Here is a 21,181-nt window from a genome sequence, read left to right on the forward strand (position 1 = left end):
CATTGCTCTTAATCTCAGCAAAATTATTTGATACCAGCAAAGAAAGCAGTGCATTATTGTGGGCAACAATACACGTAGACAAAGTGATTACCATGACCAAGCTACCAAAAAAGCTAAAACAAAAAAGCATAAACCACAAAAAACGATATTAGATAAAACAATAGCTAATGCTTGATCAGAAATATATCTCCACAGCCAAAATCTCATATTTTCTGGTGAAGAATTTGCAAGCCCCTCTGAAGAACTGAACAGAGTTGGCAACACATTCCCGCCAAAATTTTGGCATAGTTTATCAAATATCTGTCACAGTTTGAAGGATCAGTTAAAATAGATTTTCAATCCAAGCATTATAACGTTCAATTTCAATAAGCAAGCAATGTGCATCCAAATTGACATAATCACTCGATCTACTGGCTGACCTCTAATACATTGTACACCACATAGAGCTTGATTGTTCCTTGACCATGGATATTGTGATATATTAGGCTGATATCTGATAGAAGAAAATAAATATTGTAAAGAGAGTCTTCTTGTTCAAGTTACTCGATATAGAAACTCTCATGCTTCAAAGTTCCAGGCCAATGACCAACTGAATCATCATCATCATCCAAGGCACTGGTGGAACCGATAATGCCAGTCATAATGCTTCAAAGTTCCAGGTCAGTAATGCCAGCCATAACGCTGCAAATACACCGTAGTCACAGAAAAAGGCACTGGTGGAACCGATAATGTTAAATGGCAGTGCCCTTAGTCCCTACAAGGAGTTAGTACTAAAGCAGACCTAGAGGGTTCATTACAGATATATCCATCTACATGTGAACTCAAAAAAAAAAACAAAAGTTAGGTTTCATTGCATGGAGTTGAGAAGAAATTTGGTTAGGTATCAATTGGCAAAGTTGAGTGGGGAGGCCAACCATGGGATGAGAAGGAGCAAATAAAGATGGACAAGGGCCCATCATACATATAGGTTTCTCGGGCATAGGGGGAACCATGGCTCCCCTGCCCCCCCCACCCCCACCATCTCCGTAGGACATGGTGAGAAGGAGAGAAATTTAAAATTGATAATTTTCTTTGAGTTGCTAAAGTTTTGATTTTATTGCTACAAACTTTTAGATTTCTTGATGTTTGTTTAAATATCAATATCTTATTGACATCCTAGGAAAAGGTGGACCTAAGACTGCACATTTAAGGAACATATTATTTTTCAGATAGGGGTATGAAGAATAAAGGAAGTGAGTTTGATCAAAACAGTCAGGATGGTGTTTTCATACAACCCTTTAGCATTTATATGTTTCTCATAAAAAGTTACAAAGAAAAATATACCCCTGCTGCTTAACAAGAGATAATAACAGTAAATAAAAAACATAAAGAACATGAATATAAGATTGGAACCACACAAAAATAACTACTTTACTATGTTCATACAGAAACAATTACATGTTCAGATAAAGAAAAAAACAATGTTTGACACTGAATAAGAGGCTATGGGAATATCATATGTACATGCATATGAGCTCTGGCTTCATAATTCTATACCCTTAAAGATACAAACTTGTGGTATATTGATCAAATTGTTGGTTTGTATACCAAATAGAATAACTGATTTAGGATAGTATGTTCTTATATTGACACTACTATTTTAGAATCTGTAACTCTAGATCTGTTTTAGTCCTTTGATTTTTTTTTTTTTTTTTTTATATTAGTCCTTTGAGAAGTGACTTACCTAGTAAATAACTTAAAGTTGTTGATGGCTGTAATGGTGTAGAACCAATAGCTTTAAATTGGTCAATTTTTCTAAATACCCAACAGTCCTGTATTACCATGATGAAGATTGTATTCACAAGGTTTTGGAAGAAAACAAACAAGGGTAACAAAATCATTGGAAGCTCAAAAGTCCAATGTGGAAAACTTGAAAGTAACAATCTTCATCATATCCTCTTCCCAACAAAAGGGAGATAACATAATTCCTTAAATGGAACATAGATCACACATTACTGCCTGAGGGTGCACTCCTTTTTGGGCGAAATGTCTTTTGGTTTCTGTTTACAAATCAATCAATTATTAATGGTATCTAAAAAAGTTATGCAATATAAAGTTCATTATTCTTAATACCTTTTTTATCATTACCGGCATGGGGGGTATTATTATGGCCACAGTCGCAGCCCAGGTCCATTTAAGTAGGCTTCCCTCCAAGACATTTTGGTTCCTGCACATCAGCAAGTTCTACAACCAGGAACCAAGATGCCAACTGGCATATGGCAAGCGATTAGTTAAAAATACTGGGAGAGTGTCATTCACCTTGATGTATGCCTATATAAGGCAAGGGCACTTTAACTTAGGGTGAAGTAAGTTACCAATTTCTTCCCTCTCCTTTCTTCTTTTTTATCTTTCTATTTCGTGGAGGTTTGGAACCCTTGAAGTTCCCCTGAGGGTGAGCAAATCATTAAACTAATGTAGTGATGGACGGTCACTCCAAGGTGACAATGAAAGGGTTAAGGAGCAACTGTCAAGGTATTTGGCAATATCGATATGTTATGAGAAAATAAGAAGCTTGACAGGAGAACTGGATACATTCTCCAAGGTACAAAAATCTGCAAACAATTTGGCTGATGGATTGGTCAAAGAGAGGCTGGGTAGGAATTGTTTTGGGCTCAATTATGATGTAAATAGAAAATATGGTTTAGGTGGTTGTGTACCAGCCTAAACTTGGGTGCAGTTTATGTGCCTGTCTGTATGGTGATCTGTTCTAAACCAAGAGAAATAGTACTCATATTGGGTGACCATTCAGCCTGGCACATGCTATCTTACCAACGTACAGCAGTTTCACTCATAAGTAATAACAAACTGGCCATTCTAAAGCCCTCAACTAAAGAAACAAAGTGGTGCATTACAAAACACTGATTTTAGATAATATCTACAAAAAGAAAAGAAAATCACATTTCTGTAAGTATATATAGTGTCTGCACTCAACAGATACAGGTATAGCTGAAGAAAAATCATTTTTCATCCTTCTCAGCTACCTGTTGAAAGATGGATATAGAAATTAGATTCAGGATGCAAATAGCATGAATCTGACTGGTTTTTCCCTTGCTTCCGTAACTATTTTACATCTCGAAGGAAGCAAAATTTTAGAAGGTATGCTTCCCGTATGGATAATCCAGTTAGTTATTCAACCATATTTTATATGCAGATTTTAAGAAAAAACAGAGCAGACTTGGTATTGCCAATGGATCAGGTTTGCTTCCGGTCTGCCGAACATGGTGCAGGTCAAGTTAGCTTGACCTGACCCAACCTGACACCTTATTGAGGCTGACTGAACCCCAGATCCAATAGGGTTAAGGCTGGTTTACCATTTAACCCAACCCATAGATAACCATATAGATTGTTTCAAAAATACTTTTGCTCAACTTGAAACAGTATAACTTACCAGCCAACCAGATTCATTCAATGAAAAGGGAGATGAATAGAAAGAAAAAAAAAACATGTATCTATTTGAAGTTGGACATTCTGCACATATATCTGCAAGCCAATATTGGGCTTATAGCTTAGTGAAGTCACTACTATAAGGAAAATTATTTAAAAACTACCCGTGTTTTATAGCAAAAATACTAAAACCTCCCCTGTATTTTCACCTCCACAAAAACCTACCTTTACAAGCATACCCCTTATATTAATTGTCTAGACAACACTGTTACAATTTAGAAATTCCATTTTTGTGCATGAAAAACTGTGTTGGGATGAGGTATGTTGGACAAAGAAAGCTGGAAGCTTGTCTGTGAGAAAGTTGAAGGAAGTGAATGTAGCATTAATGGGAAAGTGGTCTGGGAGATTAGGAACGCAGAATGGGGAGCAGGGGAAGAAAGTAATCCATGCCAAATACAGTATGAGGATATCAGGATGTGAGCCAGGTAAAGCCAAACACACTTTTGGATGTTCTATTTGGAAGGAGATTGAGAACAGCCACAGAGAGTTCAGTAGAGGGGTATTGTATGCAGCAGGGAATGGACAGAGAGTAGTTCTTTAGGGCTTCTAGTGGGGTAACTGACATTTGAAATATGACTTCCCATCCTTGTATAGTCTAGCAACAAATATTGAGGCATAGGTAGTTGGGCACCTATCAGAAAACAATGGAGTCATGGCATGGACACCACAGTTCAGGAGGCAATTAAATGATTGGGAAGTTGAACCTCTGATGGGCCTAATGCATTTGCTGTACAATGTCCAGATGGACATGGGTAGAGAAGATAGGAGGGTGGGGACCAGGGAGAATTCTGGTCAATTTTCAGTGAAGTGATTTTATAATCATTTAATATCACAAGAGGATAATGGCTTTCCATCTCATGCTGTGTGGATCATGTGTGCCCTCAAAGGTGTCTTTGTGTGTTTGGACAGCTTATATGAATAAGATTTAACAAGGGACAATTTGTTGAGGAGAGGAATGGTGGTGGACAGAGAAACTTGTTAGTTGTGTGAAGAGTATGATGAGTCGGTTAAGCACATGTTCATTCACTGCAGTTTTTCCAACAAAATTTGGTCCAAAGTGATGAAATTATTTGCCATCAAGGGATGTTATCCTGCTTCAGTTAAGTATCTTTTGAAGGGATGGAGATTGGAAGGATTAGGCGAAAGAGAACACTGTCCCAACAGCAGCTTTATTGATGATCTGGGAAGAAAGAAACAACAGAGTTTTAGGGAAGAGGGTCTCTGCTGAGTCTCTATTGAGTACGGGTTTGTAACAGTTTGTACTAGCTAGGCATCAGTTTGTGAAGGTTAGTAATGGGGTTGTTACAGTTGAATATGATTTATAATTGTTAAAGTACAGGTTTGTGACAGTTTTTATATGTTGAGTATTGGTTGTAATAATAAAGTATGGCTGTGTAATAGTTTGTACGAATTGTGTTATCAGTTTGTAATGTTTGAGTATACACTTGTAACAATCAAGTATGCTTTGTAACAGTCTGTATCAATTGAATATTATAAATGGTTGAGTATGGTTTGTAATAGTTAGGTATAGATTTTTAACAATTAAGTATCAATTTATAATGATATATTTAACAAAATTAAACAGTTAACAATCATATAAAAACAAAAGAAAATATCTTTTTTGTGCTCTTGATAGAAGAGTAATTGATATAAAAACTGATTTGATTTGGAATAGATTTCCATTATATTATTAAGACCATTTTAATATTAAGGAATTCAGGTGGTTTATTTTCCGTGACAAGGTCCATATTGTTAATCAATTAAATGTCTTGGGATAGGTATTTGTTTTGAGTTATTTTCTACTTTTGGAGGTTTGCAAGTTAGATGGCAGTTGGTTTTACTTGACTTTTTTTTGCTCCACTAATTTGTTCATTATTGTTACTACTTTATTGACCAGTGATTCTCTTATTCGTCTCAATTTATTACTGATTGGGAGTATGACAATAAGGGTATCACAGGTTCCCCGTCTTGTGTAGCCCCTTCGAATATTATCAAAAAAAAAAATGTTTGTGTTTCATTGGAGGTTTGCAAACAAGGTTCAAAGTATCTTTTACACTTGATTAGCCTAACACATGGCAATTATCTTTCACAGTTGGCCAAAAAGACTGAATGCTCAGTAATCTTTCATATCGAAAGTTGATCTAGGACCTCAAAATGGCCCCATTCATTTGAATTTCATTTTAGCTCTTTCCTCAAAGGAGTGTGGCATACACTCAAACATATGGATTATGTCACTTAATTGTTTAGCTATTGTTATAACTTAGGAGATTTTTCATAATTTTTTCCTACATCGATGGGTTAATTAAAATCGAGACCCAAAACCCTTGCTAGCTGGTGATTAGAATAAAAGCCCTTTGGGGGAAAGGTTTGGTATTAAAATATTAAAACATGTAGACTGTTTTTGTTTTTGTTCAAGAGAAAAATAAGAGAGAAACAGAAAGAGATGGGAAATTTCTCAAGAAATTTCACAAAGTTTCTTGACAACTTTGCTTCAACTATCTGTTACTCTCTTATTTTCTATCAAAGCCAAACATAGTCTTAACATACAACGGGTGCAGTGGAAGGCTGATATAAGTTGTTGAATTGAATGGCCACATTATGCTTCCATGTGTAGCAGAGATGAATCTCCCTTTTTGACCCAAATAGGGAGCCTCTTTTCTTGATTTTACTCAAAATCTCATCATCTAGGAAATTACCATTAGCCAAATTACTTAATTCTCTATGCAATGTCACTGTCTAGTTGAATTCTTATGAATCAACTTCTTGATATCCTTCTATTCAACAGCATTTTTTTGAAACAAATAAATCAATTGAGTTTAGAAGAACAGTGGGCTTTAGAATGCAATGGCTGAGGTGGCTGAATTGAATAACTTATTGTGGGGGTGTTAGCCAATGTGGTGTTCTTTTCTTTGTTGCAAGTTTCAAATATTATCATACAAAGCAATCAACCCAATTTCAGCTTCATAAAGAAGGAGCTCACAACCAACTTAATAACTTGTTCATTAAAAAAGCAACTACCCAGAGCTATATTTAGATAATCGGGATCAACATCAAATGGGTGTAATTTAACCTAAAACCACAAAGAAACAGAAATGTTGTTTTTTCCCTTTTACTTTTCAGTTTGAAGATCTACAAGGATCATCAATAGTCCCATGATTGTTCTTGAATCATGAGTTTGTTTTGAGATGCAAAAATAAGTTTGTTTTATTTCAAAAAAGAACCCATTTGTATTTTTTTGAAACCATCAAAATGATGGTTTTTAAAACAAAAACAAATTTTTGAGTACAGATATTGTATGATTTAGGAAAGATGATGAACTCATGAAAGATCATTAGAAGAAAACGTGATTCTTAAACCAGAAATTCTTGAACAAATTTCTATCTCTGTTTTGGTAACAAATATGTAAACTAGCAATAGCATGTTTTCCGTGATTTTTATTTTACAAACCAATTTGTCATCAAAATAGATGGTTTAATTTGTATTTGTAACTCACAACAAGAAAAACAATTCACATGGAAGAACTGCCGGTGTCAATCTGTGCCTTGAAAATGATGTATCTTTAATTATTATTTATTTTCTAAAACGCAATGTGCTTGATAAACAAGATTTGAGTTGGATAAATCAGGCCAATTGGCCAACAAGGAGAAATCATTCTTCACTGTTCATAGTAAAATAACCACCACCAAATGCCTTTCACAACATATTGGCCACCGAGTCCGTGTCTAATTTTGTTTTCAAACTTGAAATTAATGTTACTGGAACGATACTTCTTTCCTTGATGTTATTCAAGTTTTATTCAAGGTGATATTGAGATGCATCCTGAGCTTCTTTTAGTTGTGATTCAAACAAACTTTACTGGCATAACTAAATTGTTGGATGTTATGACTATTGGAGATTTGGAGCCTACGGATGATCTGTTTGTTGAAATTGTTAATTCCGGGTTGAAAGTTGGAAGTAAAACTCATACTGTCTTGATAGCACGACATTGAGGAAAACCAAATTAGTCCACCTACAAAAAGGGAAAAAAAAAGAAGATTCTAGTGCCTGGGGATAAAATAGTCTAGGAATGACATCATTTTGCAGATCTGTCTTGATTGCACGACTTCTTGGAGTCCATGTAGACCCATGGATATTGCTGTGTATTCTCTCTCTCTAATTTTTTTCCCAAGGAATGTGTTAGCATCTTCTTTGCTTTCTGGATGCAACATCTTGTGCATTTTGTTGTAGCTCTCTCTCTCTCTCTCTCTCTCTCTCTCTCTCTCTCTCTTTTCTTACCAAATTCTGGTTAACAACAAACAAAAGAAGAAAAAATTACCTAAATAGAAATTTGAAAAGCATCATCATGGCCAGCATCTTTATCTCAAAGGAAAGAATGTAAGCATGAGCATGTACTTAATTACAACTTACTAGGAACATGCAAAAGGCAGTGGTTCAGGCAGTGGGTGCAATGGTCAGGTACGAGGAAATATTTGATTGGGAGGTTTAGAGGCAGTGGCTCAGGCAGAGAGTGGGGAGTCTGAAGTTGTTGCTTTGATGAAGGGGATTCTTGTTTTCTTTTTGCTAGCTATGAAGGTGTGAGAGAGGTGGAGAGCCTATTTCTTTTGAAGAGGTGTAATGGTCATTGAGTGTTTGCTTTCTTGGTTGGTGTTGTGTTTCAGTGAAGGTGTTGTCTTTCCACATTATAAGTGATAAAGATTTTTCTTTTGCTATCAAAACAAAAAAAAAAAAAAAATCATGGTAGGTGGCAACTTTAAGTTTCTATAATTGCAACCAACTCAGCATTTCATGGTCCAAATCAGTCCTTACTGGAAATCCCTACACCTTTTCTCTTAAGACCTTGAGAACACCGGTGCTATTCTGGAGACAAGTAGGCTCTATACAAGAACTTCTACTTCAGTTTTAAGTTTCAGAGAGAATGGTGCTAGTCTCATCTTCATCATCTAAGCCTTGTCCCAACTATACGGGTTCAGATACCTGAATCCTGTTTTGCCATTCCGTTCTGTTCAGTGCCATATCCATCATTCAATTGTGGAGAGAATGACATTTGACTATGACCAGCAATCAACAATGGGGCATTGCTCTGTCATGTTCCAATCTTACATACAAGGTGGAAAAGTTTATAGAATTAAAAAGGAAATATGGAAAGTTTTGGAAAGATAACAGATAGACCAAGACTGCCCTATCAAGATAAATCACAAGAACTATCAATTGTCTCCATGGCATGCAATTATTGCAGGACCCAGGACCATTTAGGATATTCATAGTTATTAACTAGTCTGAGCATCAGAAACACAGATCACATTCAATGGGTGGAAAGGCAGACAGTGGTAGTGGATCACCAATCCACCAAACAAGAACAAAGGTAGAACAAAAACTCACCATGGTACACCACACAGTGAATGTTGTCCTTGCTAAAGCGTTTAAACACATTGCTCTTAATCTCTGCAAAATTATTTGATACCAGCAAAGAAAGCAGTGCATTATTGTGGGCAACAATACACGTAGACAAAGTGATTACCATGACCAAGCTACCAAAAAATCTAAAATGAAAAAGCATAAACCACAAAAAAGGATTTTAGATAACACAATAGCTAATGCTTGGTCCGAAATATATCTCCACCGCCAAAATCTCATATTGTCTGGTGAGAATTTGCAAGCCCCTCTGAAGAACTGAACAGAGTTGGCAACACATCCCCGTCAAAATTTTGGCATAGTTTATCAAATATCTGTCACAGTTTGAAGGATCAGTTAAAATAGATTTTCAATCCAAGCATTATAACGTTCAATTTCAATAAGCAAGCAATGTGCATCCAAATTGACATAATCACTTGATCTGCTGGCTGACCTCTAATACATTGTACACCACATAGAGCTTCATTGTTCCTTAACCACGGATCATGTGATATATTAGGCTGATATCTGATAGAAGAAAATAAATATTGTAAAGAGAGTCTTCTTGTTCAAGTTACTCAATATAGGCCAATGACCAACTGAATCATCATCATCATCCAAGCCTTATCCCAACTATATCGGGTCGGTTCAATGACCAACTGAATAAAGAAGGAAATTGTAGGACTTTTTTTTCGTCAAGGAACATTGGAGGGACATTATTAATGTGATCCAGAAGTTCCATTTACTCCACCTGTTTCTTGAAGAATAATGACTCCAAGGGCCAACACAATTAAACACCCAAAATCAGATAGCTTTGCTGCATGTGGTCTCTTGAACTGCCTGCCACAAGCATCATTAGGTTATCTTATAAAGAATAACAATAGGATCCTGTGGAGCTCACTTGCTTGGAAAGGTACAACTGCTAGAACACCTTTCTGATCAAATCCAAACTCTCGTTCCGCTTTTTCCAGCAGCTTAAAGAATTCAGGATTGTCAAGATAGTTCAATGCAATAAGGAACTCCTTTGGCTCGGCATCACCTGTTGTGAACACTGCAAAATGCCCCTCCTTCACATCTCCAATCTTGTCTTCCCTTCTGCATAGGGAAAGGACACCTCTCTGCAGCTTCTTCACTACGTGCTTGAGAAAATCAAATCTATCTATTGAATAAACAAACTAAATTGAGAAAATATTAAATCCATTGCAACTTGTCTTGGAAAATATGAAAAGCATGTAAAGTAGAATTAAACAAAAACTATATAAATAAGAAATTAAAAAAACTTTTTTCATCATTTAAATCCACAACGTTGTACTAGTTTAAACTACAAACAAAAACATTTAACCGGTTAAAATAAATATCCTAACTATAACATAAAAACTCATTGAAAAAGTTATACTCAAATTTCTATATCTTACATATTGAGATAGCTAAGGAATATTCGCCCCAACAGCTGTTCCAACTATTCTAACTGAGCCATATGGATGAACAAGTATCCAATCATTGTTCGCCCCAACAGCTTTTCTCTTGTTATTGTACATTCAAGACAGCTGCCAGGCTCAGAGCATGGAAAGAAGCTGTCATTTCTGCTTCCATATATTTTTACAGTATCCAATCATTCCCATCATGAAAAGATCAAGAAAGTGATATTGGCAGATGAAAAGCAGCCATCTGATAGGATTTATCAACTGCATGAAAGAAGTCCCTAGGGTAGAAGAACCCGGTTGATTTCCTCCCCCACTCTCCCCACCTCTACAAAAGAAATAGAAAAATTAAAATGTGCCACTTAAATGGAGAATGGGATGAAGATTGTTTGTCTTCATTCTCCCACCTTATTGTCTTGTTAGATTTGATTTGTTTAATTTAATATATGTTACTATAAAGGAAGAGGAAGATGAAGAGAGAAATGGTTACCCCTTTCCCTATTTTTTCCTTCAAACCAAACACAACCTTAATTTTTGGGATTTGAAAGCGTGTTGAGAAATTCAACGCCACGTCAGGTGATTTAGGATACAATCCTACTGAAAGCGTCATTTAATTTTTGGGAGAGAAACCAAGGTTTTTAAAACCGAACCAAACAAGGAATTGTTATGGGCACCGGTTCCCACATCGAATGCTCCAATCGTCCAGTCCGAACAGATGGCCCATTCTAAAAAAAATAAAAACAAAAACAACCAGAAAACCGTTGTCTAGATCGATGGTTCAACTACTTGGTTCAATGATTTATAGACCAAATCAATGATTTTTTTTGCCAAAACGCGATTTTGGAGTGAAACAGAACTGGTCAGGTGACTAGTTTTTCTTCGGTCAGATTTTGAGAACACCGAGTGAAACGCTATATATTTGATTAATCATAGACACACTTAGCAATAGTTGTTTTACCTATTCCACCCATTCAACATATCCCTGCGTACACTGCCTCATGCCTACCAAACATGAAGAATTAAAGTCTGAACTGGGTTTTGATTATTGGTCAAAGCTCTTCCCAGTATGAATTTAGTACATATGGACTAAGATTCAATGCAATCTGAAAAATACTTTGGACCTTTATGGACGACTGGTCCAATTCTGTGTCTAGACCGTCCAAACTCCAAACTATTCAAATTGGTTTTAATTTAGATTGGGTCCATCCTGAACCTGGTCTGCTGACACCTGAATTTTTATCATATGTCAATGGATCGGATATTGGTTCAGTCCGACTCAGTCCAATATAGACCCATTACAAATGGACCAGGTCCTATCCAATCTAATAAATATATTGGACCATTAAGTCTGAACAGGTCCAATTCAATTTGTCTAATTGGTTTGTCTAATCTGTTCAAATTGATTTTATTTGGATGTGGCCCAACCCGAACATTGTCCATTGGCACCCCTAACCACAATTATGTTTTGGTATTTCTATTTTCATTTCTATATAAATTAATCCATTCATCCCTTATTTTCTAAGTAATTAGAGACCAAGGTTTTTAAAATCAAACCGGGCAGGGAACCATTCTAGGGTTTGGTTCCTGGGTTGAACAGTCCAACCGTCCAGTCTGAATGGACGGCGCACTCTGACAAAGAAAAAACAAAAAAATAAAAAAGGAGAAAAAGCCGTTGTCTGGGTTGATGGTTTGATGGTTTAATTTGACTACCCGGTCAGTGGTTTGCTAACCAAATCAACGTTTTTTTTTTTTGGCGAAAAAACAGTTTTGGGGCAAAACAAAACCAATCACCTAACTGATTCCCAGTTTTTCCGAACCAACCGTCCAATCCAATCCAATTTTGAAAACTCTGTTAGAAACTATTATGTTCAGTATTATTTGAATTTTCATTGTTTATTTTGCTTTTAAATCCTTCTCGTTCATTATAGGTTGATAGGTTCTTTCATGATTAGTTTACCAGCTGCATTTAATTTTTCATTTATTCCTAGAATTTTATATATCCACCTTCAATTAACTTGGATTATGACATTTTGTACGTAGAATTGCAAACCCCTAGTCAAGGCAGTTGATCTAGTTGAATATATCATACATCCTAGCGTTCTAGTCACAGGTTTCGGGGTCAACGGTCCGACCATCCTGTCGTCCGGTTCAAATGGATGGTTCGTTCTAACAAACAAATTAAAAATAAATAAAAACGGTAATTCGACCGCCCAAGTCAATAGGTTGTTGACTTTTTCAATGGTTTTTTATCAAAAACCGACTTTTGGGTAAAACAGAACCGATTGCCTAGACGGTTCCTCGGCCGAACTATCCGATTGCCCGAATCAATGGCGGTTCGAAAACCTTGGTTCTACATAGTGGTAATTGTTTATAAATTATAACACAAAACAGGGTAATTGGGTAAATTACTTAAAACTCCACCGGATTATGTAACAATTATTTCAACATCCCTTTTGACCTTTGCAAAACCTCCCTTTATTTTTCAAGTAAATACGCTAGCATACTCCTTTTATTAAATTTCATGTAAGAGAGATGTTACAATTACAACTATGCCCTTATGACCAACAAGATAGAAAAATATGCATTTCAAAACATATAAAATAATTAATTTAATAAAAATAAAAATGTCGTAAAATTGTTAATTTAATAAAACTAATTATTGTGCTATTAATAAAATATCAATGACAAATAATAAAATAGTCAAAATATTCACTAAAATGAATAAATCAAGTAATAAAATCAAAAGATATTATCAATAAAATTCTCAGAGGTAAAATTGGGTTAAAAAGATTTTGAGGGTAATCTACAAAATCTTCATCTCAATAAAACACATGGGTAAAATTGAGATTTTAAAAAGTTTAAAGCACTATGTCAACTTTATCCATTATTTTACATTAGGGAATTTAACAGAAGGGGTGTGTTTACATACTTATTTGAAAGGTCAAGGGAGGTTTTTGCAAGGGTTAAAACAAATAGGAGGCTTAAGTAATTTACAGTTTTTCACCCTCCAAAAAGCCACAAAACTGTATTTAGAAGATGGGCGGTGCGATTTGAATTCCATTAGACTTGATTAGTTATTCCAATCGCCTTAAAATGTATAGGCCACGTGTCAGAAGAAGAAGTAGAGAGGTGTTAAGATGGGCGGTGCGAGAACCCGGGCTGTTACCACGTGCGTGGTGAGACCATCATCATTTAAGCACCAGAATGTCAACCATTGGATTCGAAGAACGAGAATATCAACCATTGGATTCGGGGATAGGAATGATTCCATGTATCTCTTATAAATAAATTGGATAAGCCGAAACTGTTACCATCAATCATCATAAGCCGAAACTGGGGAGTGCGTTGTACGCACTCGTCGTTACTTTAGACTTTAGAAGCTTGAGAAGGTGGAAGTGAAGGAAGAAAACATACATAAATGTGATTTTGAATCCTCTGTCTGTTGGTGGCCGTTGTCAACGTCTCGTCTCATGGAACTCTTTTTATTCTCTGTTCTTGATTTCTCTGCTTGGGCCCTTTGCTAGTCTCCTCGCTGTTTCTTCCTTTCTCTTTCTCTCTCTCTCACGCACACTCTATTCTTCCGAGAAGACACACACCTCGATCGTCTCTGAGTTGTCTGGATTTATAGTATAAGATCCGTTTGTTTTTTTCTTGTTGTCGGGAAATCAAAACGAAATGTCGGGTTTCTGATCATGGTTTTGGGCGCCGTCTTCCTACCAGCGGTGGTGTTTTGTCGATTTCCGAACCTCGAAAGAGCCTTTCCGGTGTACCGCCGAATCATGAAAGGTGGGATCGTCGATTTTCCCGTCGAGAGTGCTTACAATCCTTACACAGTCGGGTAATTTTTTCTTTCTTTATTTTTTTGCTCCTTGGTTGATATTACGCTCTGGGTTCAATTGAGGATGGCGTTTGGATTCGGGGTTTTGTTTGTGTTCTTTTACCTACTCGTTTTATAATATATATTGATGGGTTCTTGATATTCTTTGTTTCTTTACTGTTTTCCTTTTCTTTGTTTAATGGTTCTGGATTAGATGATTCTTGATCTTCTGACGTTCTTTCGTTTGTAAATTGACAGTTATGTGGGTCTATACCTTTCTTTCTCTTTTGATGCTTTTGATGTAGTTTATAGATGGGTTTTCTGAAGATGTTGATTTGTTTATCTTCGTCGGTTTTTGATCTCTTTAAAACTCTACTGGGTGGGGATTTATTGTAGTTCTTTTTTCTTTAAAACTCTCCTGCAAAAGAATTATGTTCAAATTGGCACCGGAAGTGATGTCTTGTCGATCACCTGCAATGCCGTGGTTGCCCCAAATATAACGGCCTGAATCTAAATCTAAAGCTTTCTTTCTTTCTTTCTTTATTTTATTTTTTCTCCCTCCCTCCTCTTCTTTCATTTCCAGTGATATTTTTGCAGATGTAATCCTTGCCAAGACTGTTACATTTTTGTAGATTGCTTTGAATTACTTTGATGCTGCCACCTCATCCAGATGAAATATGTAATTTGGCGGTTCAAACTTTAGATGGTGGCTGCACTGCTCAGAATTCCCAGTGTGGTTACTCCTTTTAGTATGGTGATGGAAATGGGACATCGGGTTATTATTGTACATGATATGTTATTCTTTGACACAGTTCCCGGGAGGTATTTGGTAACAAATTCTTTGGCTACCGTAATTTTTGTGTAGGCATTATGTATCAGATAGGTTCTTTTGTATGACTTGGGTGGTGGGGATAATATTATGTTAGTTGGAACTTACATGATAGAGATTTGTTCTTGAAACAGATGTAGCAACTATCAGTCCGGAGACTTGACCAAGCCAGACAGAGCTGATGATGGGATTTTTGGGTTTGGGCAGGACGGACTGTCCGTCGTTTCACAACTGCCACCAAAAGGTTTCAATTCAAATTTTTAACATTTCTCCCAGGATGGGGCAAGAATTTTGGTGCATTGGCTTCCATGGAGTTCAGGACGAAGGGATGACCATTTTATGGGGTATGAATCCTGACTTGAATGTTTCTCCATTGTATGCTCTAGTCCATAATGTAGAGAATGAGTACTGGTTATATGCTAACCTTTGCATTTATGTCATGTGTGCGTATCCTTGTGGCTTCTAACATACACTATAAACATATGTTTTTATTTAGATATGTAAATATATTCTGTATATATTTGTATACATGCCTAGATATGTATATATCTATATCTTTGTCATGAAGTTCATTCTAAAAAGGTTTTACTATTGATAATTATGATGTATACATGAAAGCATTATTTTGCTTAAATTAATCGCCTATTAAACTGTTATTCTTGATGACATGCAAAACTAAGAAATTAAATATATTTAACAAAATGAGGAAGTTCTTATATAGGTTAACAAAGGATGACATTGGGTCGGGTTAAATGGTAAACCCGACGTGACCCGACCCTATAGGGTTGGGTTAGGGTCAGGTGTATTCGGCTTTTGGGCCGGGCTAGGGTTTTGATTCTTTGACCCAGTTGGGTTCGGCTTCGGGTTTTGACTAGCCCACTCCGTTGGGTCATGATACCTACATATATGCCAAGTATTCTTGCATTTTTTGACTTCTAACTATATAGACTTAGTGTTTATATTTTATTTACATGTTGATTTTGATTTTCTTCTTTTTTAAAATGGAAAAAGTAACACCTTAGAATGTATAAAACAACTTCCTAACTGAAATTAATGTTTTTTATGTCTCCAAGACATGTTAAAAAATACATTTGAAATGCTACAGGTCGAGTCGGGTTAAACCCTATAGGGTCGGGGTCGGGGTCAGGGTCGGGTTCAGGATCCGATGCTCGAGAGTTGAGTTAGGGCTAATTTTTGTGATTTGCATAATTGCATCTCAAACTACTCAAGATAGACAATAGTTGAGATTTCCCTACAAACAATGTGGAGGGTGCACATATCTAAAAAGGCCATTATCCAATTGTGGCCCTTGCTATCTGGGGTCTTGGGAGGGGTAGATCGGATAGTGCTAACTCCTAACCTTTAGCATTTTCTTTTGCACAAAGTGGCTGCTCTTACTCTCACCATACGAGAGTGCACATATCTCTCATCCAGAAATAGTGTTCAGGGAACTTTTCATTTTTCAAACAGTTTACTTCTATCCAACCCATACCTAACACTTCATTGTGGGAAGTTGTTTATTAGATATGGTTGTTGCATAAGTTATGCCCACTTTCTGAAGGTTTTGGGAACTAAGCTTCTATGCAGTGGATAAATAGTGGAGATATTTTAATGTTGTCTACACTGCAAATGCATTTATGAAATTCTTCTTTGTTATTTCTCTCTATTAGATATAGTGTCATGCCCCGATTTGTTGTAATGTATTTAGGAGTTTGTGTACGCTACACAGATATAATTTGAAAATGAGTTTAACAATGACATTTTGTGTAGACAATAAAGTGGAGAATTACCAACAAAGCACAAATCATGAAATACAAAATTAGGAAAAATAAAAAACTCGGCTATACTTCACATTTACATAGCCTCTAAGAGCTAAAATTCAAGAGATCCACGACGGGTGACATAAGAAGAACTAGGAGTAGACCAAAAGGACAAGGGTATTAGTAGTAAGAAATGATTTAGGCACTAATAATTTAGCGGTGGATATGGCTTTAAATTGAATGGATTGGTGAAAAAGGATTCGTGTAGCTAACCCCATATAGTTAGGATAAGGCATGAATGGTGATGATGATGACATATTAGGGATGATTGTTTATAACCTATTCTCGCTTGCCTGGCTTGCAAATTTGTGGACCCAAAAAGCCACATTTCTTCTAGGCCTAGCCTAGCTTCGACCTACATTAAGACTACAAAAAAAATGCAGATCTATGATGTTTAGCTATATTAGGATAAACCTGATATTCGTTGTAACCTCAGAATGAACTTTCAGCTTGCAACCTTTAATTGTAAGCTCAGAATGAACTTTCAACCAAATTCTTATCCCGATATAACTGATGTGATTGCAGTTCAGAAGATTTAGAATTGTCTTGAGAAATCCTACAGCTTGTCTGTGATGTTTGGGCACACATTAGACTTCAATATTTTAATATTTATGTTTATTTTATTAATATATAATTATTTTATTAGTACATTGTTATGATTTTGTTAGTTTTCCATAATTAATACCTTAGTATTTATCATTAATTTATGAGTATTTTATTCATAATTTTTATTTTATTATTATTTTCTTATTAGTTTAATAATATTCCATTATTATTGTTTATCATTTTAAAATTAATTTAGTATTATTTAAGAAATAATACCTTAGTATTTATCATTAATTTATGAGTATTTTATTCATAATTTTTATTTTATTATTATTTTCTTATTAGTTTAATAATATTCCATTATTGTTGTTTATCATTTTAAAATTAATTTAGTATTATTTAAGAAATAATATGTTAGTATTTATTATTACTTTAATTATATATCTTAACATCTTATATTGTACTTAAATATTATTATGATTATTAATTAACGAATTAATACCTTCGCTTTTTTATTATTTATTTATTATTATTTTATGGATTTTTCATAAATGTTTTATTACGACTTATATTTATAATATACTCTTTATTTTATTATTTTATCTTAATATAACTTTTGGAATTTTTTTTATTTAATTATTAATGTTTTTTATTATTTTAGTGATATTGTGTTTATACTTTATTATTATATTTAATAATTAATATCTTTTTGTTATTTTTAATTTATTAATTTTTTGTTATAGTCATATTATTTTATTATTATTTTATTAATATTTAGTTAAATGTGTATTAATATTTATTGTTAATATATTATTATTATTATCTTATTTTTAGTTGTATAATATTTTATTATTATATTAATGCTAAGATATTGAATTAGTATGCCCAAATGTCATAAACATGCTGTAGGGTATCTCAAGACAATTCTAAATTTATAGATTTGCGATCATATCAGTTATATCGGGCTAAAAATTTGGCTCAAAGTTCATTCTGAGGTTACAATATTAAAGGTTGCAAGCTGGAAGTTCATTCTGAGGTTACAACGAATATCAGGTTTACCCTAATATAGCTAAACATCACAGATCTGCATTTTTTGTAGTCTTAATGTAGGTCGAAGCTAGGCTAGGCTTGGAAGAAATGTGGCTTTTTGGCTCCATAAATTTGCAAGTCAGGTCGGGTCTTAAATAATCATCCCTAATATGTCATCATCATTATCATCCACGCCTTATCCTAGCTATTTGGGGTTGGCTACATGAATCCTTTTTCGTCAATCCATTCAAGTTAAATCCCTATCCACTGTTAAATTTTTAGTGCCTAAATCAGTTCTAACAACTTCTACCCATGTCCTTTTTGTTCTACCCTTAGCTCTTTTTGCGTCACCCGTCACTGATCTCTTGAATTTTAGGTCTTGGAGGTTGTGTAAATGTGAAGTATAACTAAGTTTTCGTTTTTCCTAATTTTGTGGTTTGTTGGTAATTTTTCACTTTTTGGCTACATAAAATGTCACTATTATACTCATTTTTAAATGTAATCTGTGTAGTGTGTTCACAAACTCTTGAATACATTGCAATAAATCAGGGCATGACACCATATCCAATAGGGAGAAATAGCAACTAAGAATTTCATAAATGCATTTGCAATGTAGAAATCCAAAAGTATATCCACTATTTATCCATGGCGTAGAATCTTAGTTGCCAAAACCTTTAGAAAGTGGGCTTAAGTTATGCAACAACCGTATCTAATAAACAACTTCTCACAGTGAAGTGTTAGGCATGAGTTGAATAGAAGTAAATTGCTTGAAAAGTTCCCACTGAATTCTATTTTTGGATGAGAGATATGTGCACTCTCATATCGTGAGAGTGAGAGCCGTCACTTTGTGCAAAAGAAAATGCCAAATGTTAGGAGTTAGCACTATCCAGTCTACCCCTCCCATGTCCCCATATAGCAGGGGCCGTGATTGGATAATGGCCTTTTTAGTTATATGCACTCTCTACATTGTTTGCAGGGAAAATCTCAACTATTGCCTATCTTAAGTAGTTTGAGATGCAATTATGCAAATCATACTAATTGGTCCCTTACAATATCATGGAATATAGGCCATGAGAGAAGTGTCAACTGTTAACATATAGAAGAACTTGTTTATTTTATCTACAGATAAAAGATAACCTGTTGCGACTAGTCAAGTTATATCAGGATAAAAATTTGATTGAAAGTCCATTCTGAGGTTTAGCTAGTTATGCCAATTCTTACTTCTCCAACAATCTTTTTTCCATCAATAATTGTCTTAGATTCTCTAAAATCTTTCTACTTTTAGACATTGGAAATACTTTCTTCCATTTTTATGAAAGATCAAACTGTTGCCTAGTAGTTCTGCTGTCTGAAACAAAATCATGATATTGGCAACTACATTTTGAGTGATGCAAATGCATTGTCAACACCAGTAATCTTGCATGTATATTTGCCTCAATTAGTACAAGAGTTAAAAGCTGTGAGTTGGTAAGCATGACTAATGAGAAGAAAACTAATCTTCTTTTTTGTTTTTTTGTTTATGATCTAGCTAATCAGCGCATTGGATGGGCTAATTATGACTCTAAGTTAAACAGACAATGCAAGTCCTTCAAGTTTTCCTTGAAGAATGTTGATCAAGTTGCAGATTTACTTCTCATCTTCATTGTTGATTTGTTTTTCAGGACCGTCTGCAATTTGCCACCACGTTCTAAAGTCTGACCTCACAGCTCCCAACTCCTTTGTTCTTGCATCTTGGCTTTCAGTAAGTCTTGTGGTTAACGAAGGATCAACAAAGTTGATTAGAAACTTCAACATCTTATACGGAACCTCCATGGCTTGTCCTCATGCAGTAGGAGTGGCAGCACTTATGAAAGCAGTCCATCCTGAATGAAATCCAACAGCCATTCGATCTGCCATGATGACAACAGCAGATTGACTTGATAACACTATCAAACCCATCACAGAACTCTTAGACGACGAACAACCCTCCCGTTGTATATGATGCAAACCCATCACAGAACTCTTAGCCTGTGAAGGAATCAAGAAGATAACAAGGTCATTCTCTGACTGGTTAGCCTGTGAAGCCCAGAAGTTTGGGGATGACTCTTCAACATTCAATCCAAGAGCTCTTCCTTGTGATCTTATTGTAACTGTGTCTGGAGATCTGTGGGGACGTGCTACCCCCGTCTTGTGTAGCCCCTTTGACTATTATAAAAAAAAATGTTTGTGTTTCATTATTGGAGGTCGCAAACAAGGTTTAAAGTATCTTTTACACTTGCTTAGCCTAACACATGACAATTATCGTTCACAGTCGATCAAAAAGACTGAATGATCAGGAATCTTTCATATAAAATGTTGATCTGGGACCTAAAAATGGCCCCATTCATTTGGATTTCATTTTAGCTCTTTCCTCAAAGGAGTGTGACATTCACTCAAACATATGAATTATGTCACTTAATTGTTTAGCTACTGTTTTAACTTAGGAGACTTTTCATAATTTTTTCCTCCATTGATGGGGTTAATTAAATTTGAGACCCAAAGCCCTTGCCAGCTGGTGATTAGAATAAAATCCCGTTGGGGGAAAAGATTGGAATTAAAATATTAAAACATGTAGACGGTTTTTGTTTTTGGTTTGATAGAAAAATAAGAGAGAAACAGAAAGTTGTGGGAAAATTCATTCTCAAGAAATTTCACAAAGGGGAAATGAGGGTACAGGGCCATGAGGGTACAGCATTGTGGAAAATTTTTTGGGCACTTAATCCGACCTTGTCAATTCATACACATACACTGTGCCTTGGTCAAATCCAGATAAATACACATACACAGCTTTTAATCTTCTAACTTATAAATCCAGATATTTGATTGA

The 21,181-nt window shown here is 35.3% G+C and overlaps 2 long non-coding RNA genes across 4 annotated transcripts; one reads left to right on the forward strand and one right to left on the reverse strand.

The window, feature by feature from the left end:
• Positions 1 to 8,891: 8,891 nt before the first annotated feature.
• LOC148790591 (uncharacterized) lies at positions 8,892 to 10,693 on the reverse strand. The gene is made up of 2 exons (XR_016077717.1): positions 9,329 to 10,693; positions 8,892 to 9,209 (listed from the first exon to the last, which is right to left on the reverse strand). It is a non-coding gene; the product is annotated as an uncharacterized LOC148790591 (long non-coding RNA).
• A 2,928-nt stretch (positions 10,694 to 13,621) lies between these two features.
• Positions 13,622 to 20,549, forward strand: LOC148790592 (uncharacterized). 3 transcript variants are annotated; one of them, XR_016077153.1, is made up of 4 exons: positions 13,622 to 14,133; positions 14,710 to 14,934; positions 15,076 to 15,285; positions 19,865 to 20,549. It is a non-coding gene; the product is annotated as an uncharacterized LOC148790592 (long non-coding RNA). The 3 variants fall into 3 exon arrangements; XR_016077151.1 differs by lacking the exon at positions 13,622 to 14,133 and having other exon boundaries at positions 14,140 to 14,934; XR_016077152.1 differs by lacking the exon at positions 13,622 to 14,133 and having other exon boundaries at positions 14,142 to 14,934; positions 19,998 to 20,549.
• Positions 20,550 to 21,181: the final 632 nt, after the last annotated feature.

The sequence above is a fragment of the Nelumbo nucifera genome, chromosome 6 (genome assembly GCF_055504915.1).
Source record: "Nelumbo nucifera cultivar China Antique chromosome 6, China Antique-T2T, whole genome shotgun sequence".
NCBI lineage: Eukaryota > Viridiplantae > Streptophyta > Magnoliopsida > Proteales > Nelumbonaceae > Nelumbo > Nelumbo nucifera.